Raw genomic sequence first — 6,592 nt, 5'->3', positions numbered from 1 at the left:
TTTGGGTCCCACGTGGGTGTGGAAACCCCAGCCGTAAGCCACGAGCAGGGCGTGCAGCCCATTCTGATTCCCAACGGCTGCTTTGCCTCGCATATCATCGTGCAAGTCTATCTGACACAGACACACCGAAACAGACAGGATGAAGCTCTGCTTTCACTCATAATCCGACAACGTGGCACCTTCCCGCAGAGGTGTGGTTGTGTTTGTTTGTGCTTTAGAACATAACCGCTGCAAAACAATATGAAAAGAGCCATCTATTACTCTGATTAATGCATTGTACAGCGCTCCCTCTCTTCATTCACTCTCTCTCCCTTCTTCTTTCTCTCTAGCTGTTTAGCCGTGGAGGAGGGGCCAACTTTGAACAGTGAGTTTACTAGTCTATATCCACGACGTTCCACTTCTGGGATTTCTCCGGTGCCGTCAAAAATTCTGCTGGATGTCACTCTTTTCGCCGGATGTCTGTTACCTTCCACTTTCTTCGTGTTGGAATTTTAAACTCTGGTAGATTTCTGAGGACTATGGTTAACTGCTCCTCAGATCTCTGCAGGGTAAATCCAGATAGATAGCTACACTATCTGTCCAATCTGAGTTTTCTGTTGCATGCTTAATACAACTTTTGAACATACACGTTCCACCAAAATAAGTTCCTTCCCGAGCCTATTTTGCAGCGCCACCGTGGCTCCATCCGGTGCTTAGCGCCACCCATGACGATTGTGATTGGTTTAAAGAAATGCCAATAAACCAGAGCATGTTTTTCTCCCATCCCAGAGTGCTGTGTGGACTAGCCAGACCCTTCTCCACAGCGCTGTGGAGGAAGGTCTGGCAATGCGAGACTAAAGATCATTCAATTCAATTCAATTTTATTTCTCAAATCATAACGAGAGTTATCTCAAGACACTTACAGATAGAGTAGGTCTAGACCACACTCTATAATTTACAAAGACCCAACAATTCCAGTAATTCCCCCAAGAGCAAGCATTTAGTGTGACAGTGGCGAGGAAAATCTCCCTTTTAGGGAGAAACCTCGGGTGGTAAGGAAAACTTCCTTTTAGGGAGAAACCTCAGACAGACCCAGGCTCTTGGTAGGCGGTGTCTGACGGTGCCGGTTGGGGGTGTGATGAACGGTGGCAATAATAGTCACAATAAAGATAATGGAACTATGACTAGAAATAGTAGTTGTAGTAGTTCATGGTGTAGCAGGTCACTGCAGGGCATAGCATGGCGTAGCAGGGCACTGCAGAGCTTAGCAGGGTGTAGCAGGGCAAAGCAGGGTGCGGAGCAGGATCACGGTGACAGCTGCAACCATGATTTAGGTGCCACCCTAATCCAAGGAAAACTGCTGGGCGAAAAAACATAAGGACTCCAGGGAATAAGCTCCCCAGAGCTAAATTAGTAACAAGCATTTCTGGGACCTGGATGCACACAGATGGAAAGAGAGAGGAGAGAGTAGCTCAATGTGTCAAAGGAAAACCCCCGGCAGTCTAAAACTATAACAGCATAATTAAGAGCTGGTGCAAGACAAACCTGAGCCAGCTCTATAAGGGTTGGTAGATGAATCTGACGACTATGAAGAGAAGCAGAGAAGAGAAGGGGTGCCGTGTCTGAAGCTTTACCTCCCCCGCCGGTCTAGGCGAACGCTGCAACTCCTCACTCCCTAACTATAAGCTTTATCGAAGAGGAGAGTTTTAAGTTTACTCTTAAATGTGGTGACGGTGTCTGCCTCCCGAACCCAGACTGGGAGCTGCTTCCACCAGAGATACTCGCTGGCCAGCCCCAGCCGCGAAGTAGCTAAGTCTCTCAGAGGTGTTGAGTAACATTACAGTCAGTATCTGGTGTTAGGGTTAGGGTTAGGATTCATCCGTGAAGAGAACACCTCTCCAAAGTGCCAGACGTCGAATGTAAGCGTTTGCCCACTCAAGTCGGTTACGACTTGAGTGGGTTACGACTTTGAGTGGGCAAAACGACAAACTGCAGTCAGGTCAAGAGAGAGAGAGAGAGAGGAATGAACCCTAACCCTAACCATAACCATAACACCAGATACTGACTGGTTTACGGAAACCTTCAATACAGTAAAACTGCACATTTTAGAGCCAGCCTAAGGCACCCTGTGAAATAATCATGCTGTCTAATCAGCATCTTGATATGCCATACCTGTGAGGTGGATGGATTTTCTTGGCAAAGGAGAAGTGCTCACTAACACAGATTTAGACAGATTTGCGAACAATATTTGAGAGGAATAAGCCTTTTGTGTACATAGAAAAAGTCTTGGATCTTTGAGTTGCAAAAACAAAAGTGTTGCGTTTATAATTTTGTCCAGTGTATATACACACACATATATATACATATACACATACATGTACACACATACAGTCATGTGAAAAAATTAGGACACCATGCTAAAGTTGACTAAAAAGAGGAATAAAAAAATCATCTTTTGGAAAGTGATCTTAATGCCTTAATTAAAAAAATGAGGAAAAATCCAATCTTTAAGGACACCAATTTTCTTTGTGAATGAATAATGTATCGTAAATAAATAAATGTTCTTCCTTAAAATACAGGGGGCATAAGTAAGTACACCCCTATGTTAAATTCCCATAGAGGCAGGCAGATGTTTATTTTTAAAGGCCAGTTATTTCATGGATCCAGGATACTACGCATCCTGATAAAGTTCCCTTGGCCTTTGGAATTAAAGTAGCCCCACATCATCACATCCCCTTCACCATACCTAGAGATTGGCATGGGGTACTTTCCATAAAATCATCTCTCAATGCAAATCAAACCAGCTATTAGGCTAACTGAAATAAAACCATGCCAATCTCTAGGTATGGTGAAGGGTATGTGATGATGTGATGAATCCGTGTACCATTCGTTAAAAAAAACAAAAAACAAATAAATGACTTGTTTCCTCAATATTCGTTTCCAAAACCAAAAGGAAAGAACGGATAACAACTCTTTTTTCCCATTTACAATTTTGTGCTCAAATGAAAAATGGAAAAAACGAATAACGAGCGTTTCACCCCGTTTCATCCAATTTTTATATTTTTATTTGACGCAAGATGCATGACCTTTATTAGGACCAGAGTCCCCCAAAGAAACAAGAGGTCAAGACAAGAAGTAGTGACATGGCCGGACTGGATGAATATTCCGACTTAATTCGCCATCTTTTTGAGGATGGTAGAATGCATGCCGAGATTTCCACCGTGCTGCATCAGATAGATGTCCCAAGATGCTCGGAAATGTCTGTCAGAAGATTCTGTGTTCGACACCAGCTCAGACGAAAAAGACGTGTCAGACGCAGAACTGGAAACGGCAATCATGTCATCGATAGATAAGGTAAGTGCTCACAAGACGAGGAGAGAAAGTACCCACCATGGTTACGTTAACCAAGTAGCCTATTAAGTAACGTTAACATATCTAATAAGAGTGTGTAGGCTAACGTTAACCTTACGCGGTGAGCATGGCACTCTGTGGCGGTATTACATCAGAGCAATACTCAGTGCAACAGGGTGATCACACTGATTTAAATGTTTTTCAATCTTTAAAATGTAGGCTAACTTTGCCATACACCAATTATGTAGCTTATTATAGTGGGTGTATCATAATGTTAATGGGATCAATGACTTTTAGCGTACATCATATGGAGATCAATACAGTATTAATTATAAAAGAGTGAATACAGTTTAAAAAATAAATCTACACATTAGAACAAGAACATTAACATAATTAACGTTTACAAATATTGTTCTTTCTCACTCACTCAGAGATGGAATTTTCTTTTCAGTGCTACAGGCTATAATATCTGACCGGAAGTAATAAAATGTTCAGCTTTAAGCACACAGTGCTGGAACCTACAGTAGTCTAAGCTACACATTAATGTTATAGACTATTGTCTTTAAAACATTAATGTGGGCTAAACTGAAAATATTGGTTAGGGTTTGATAGGTAAATAGACAATTCTGTTATACTTAAGCCTTTGTAGTGAGTGTTTTGTGGAATGTAGAATTAAAAATACAGTTAGCCTGCCCTACACAATTAGTGAAATAGGGTGGCCTGAGATGGAGTCAAAATCCCGACCTGAATTACTATCCCAGACCTCCTGCACACAACAAAGACAACCTGAGGGAGCAGTGTAACGTTTGCAGCTTGGTACTTGCTTATAGTTTCTAATCCAAGACTAATTCTTTTACAAAAAAGTTACATTTCAAATTGAATTATTGTTTAAATTAATTCAAATTCTTTGTCTTAACAGACGGGTCCATGTTACGGCCGAAAATTCATGACAGGATACCTGTCATCAGTGGGGGGTAAAGGGCAGGAGAATCTCGAGTGGGAAGAATTCTCAAAGAGGTACACCAGCCGTATAAGGAGCTGCGTCGCCAAGTAAGTCACCGACATTAATTATATTTGAGAAAGAAAGGTAAAACTTATTAATACACCTTGCATTGATTGAATTATACTTGTTTTAGGGAGCACGTAATCTGAATCCAGTTCCTTACCACGCCGAGTATATGGGCCACAAACTCCACCTAGACCAGAATGAGAAGCTGGGAATGTTTGGAGTGACGCATGTCTTGGCTATTGATGATTGCTATCACAATGCCAGTGAAAAACAACCTTATTATTTATGAGGAAGTTTACAGGCAAGTCAAGGTTAATAACAGTAACAGTAAATAATAAGCACTATGTGGGATTATCATACAATGTCAGTATTTTTACATTACAAGCAGTATGTGCTACATAGGAATTTGAATGTATCATATCCACATATGTATCCATATAATCTACACATTTTCTATGGCATGTGGGACCAAATCAGAGTGGATCATGGCAGGGAGTTTTACTTGACCCTGTACATGCAAGAAAAGCTGTCTCAACACAGACGTAACATCAACAGGCTACCTTATGTACAGACGACTTCTTCAAGGGTGAATTTTGTCCTACTGATTACAGATAATAAGTAACTTTCGAAATTAAGCAAAATATATTTCCAGTGAAAATATTTAAAATCCCAAATCAATAAATGGTTGATAGTAATTATCTATCCCTGCCATTCAAGCCTGCAATACCTTTCAAAAAAACAAAAAAACCTTGTGGCAGGGAATCTCAATTGCTCAACTGGTAAAACCTGTACCATATGGACCACGTCTTTTGGATTTTTCCAAAAGAGAAGTAAGGGTAAGCATTAAGCCTATTCCACACTGCAGGCTTCTACTCAATGGCTGATTTGATTGCTTGCGATGTTGTTAACTTGTACAATCACTGCTGAAATTAGCTGTTTACCTATAGCATCATTATTCAGTTTCTCACCTCATCACTTAATGGTACTGTGTGTCCCAACTCTTGGGATAAGGTGCAGGCTTGAATGGCAGGAATTTGTTTTATATATCAATTGAAAGCTTAAATACCTTGACTTCAAACTGTCTGCAACATAATTCAAGATCAAAGGACATTTGTAAATGAATGCTGTCTACTACTGCTTAAACCTGAACCTAACTGAAGTGTTTCCAATCAGTCTTAAAAATGTTTTGTGTTTAAACAGAACCTTCGTGTGGAAAGAATTTGGCCAGAGGTCAATAATCGGGTGAACTATCCACTAAAACAGGCCCCGGTTCACCTGCTGGATCAAGCGCTGCTCGACATCCAGGATAATGTAACCAAATTTTGTGTCTCCAACCTGGCATGTCAAGTGAGTCAGATTGGACTTGCCAGGGTTGTGCAGTCCTGGAATGCCCATAGGATACCAGGTAGGCTACGCTAGTATTTGTATGTATGTTGCTTTACAACAATTGACAATTTTGTCCAAAACTAATAAAAATAATTGCCCATTTTAGGCAAAGGGATACCAAACCAACTCGCAGCTAATTGTTGTCCAGCAAGAATTCCCACAGATCTGCTGCCCAATGCTGTCGAGGCAGCACACATGTATGAGCAGGAGTTGGGGTCCTCCCTGACTTGGGTATCTGCCTTTGGCTCTGACCCATTTTCATCAGAGCAAGACCGATGTCGTGCTGAGCAGCTGTTTGGAGAGAGGTTTCCAAACATGTCTCTTCTTTTTGGAAAAGTGGTTAACAATGACCATAGTGTGTTTCAGGAGGCACTGTTCTGTCTGATCAATGTTACTGAAAGCCATGCAAGATAAATACAGTTGGGGGTATCGCGAACTAGGCCAGTGGTAGACTAGGTACACAAAAAGTACTGTGCCTTACACCCGATTAGGGTTCTGCAGCATGTTGAGAACATTGGCTTGTCTACAGGACCTGTAGGTTAAAAAAAAGAAAATGCACTTCATTTATTTTCAGTACGTAGGCCAAACTACAATGACCAAATATAAATAAAATCCACACAGCATGTCAAATCTAGTAAAACACAAACAAACAAGTGAAGTGAATTTGATCTTTAATTCCATCTTCCTAATGATCCATTGTAAAACAGTACTAACCTTTGCAGACAAGACAGGCAAAAACCACGCTTAAAGACGCTACTTCAGCCTCTGAAAGAGACAGGGTTGTTGTCACTGTGGAATGTGCAAATCCACTCAAATCCTTGATCATCTTCGACGCTTCTTCTAGTCCCTGGGCTGCTTTGACAACCT

At 41.2% G+C, this 6,592-nt stretch overlaps 1 pseudogene; it reads left to right on the top strand.

Moving 5' to 3' along the window:
• Positions 1 to 3,179: 3,179 nt before the first annotated feature.
• Positions 3,180 to 6,139, top strand: LOC144524266 (uncharacterized; annotated as a pseudogene).
• The last annotated feature ends 453 nt before the right edge of the window (positions 6,140 to 6,592 follow it).

The sequence above is a fragment of the Sander vitreus genome, chromosome 10 (genome assembly GCF_031162955.1).
Source record: "Sander vitreus isolate 19-12246 chromosome 10, sanVit1, whole genome shotgun sequence".
In the NCBI taxonomy this organism is placed as follows: Eukaryota; Metazoa; Chordata; class Actinopteri; order Perciformes; family Percidae; genus Sander; species Sander vitreus.
This window is presented reverse-complemented; position numbering and strand designations above follow the sequence as displayed.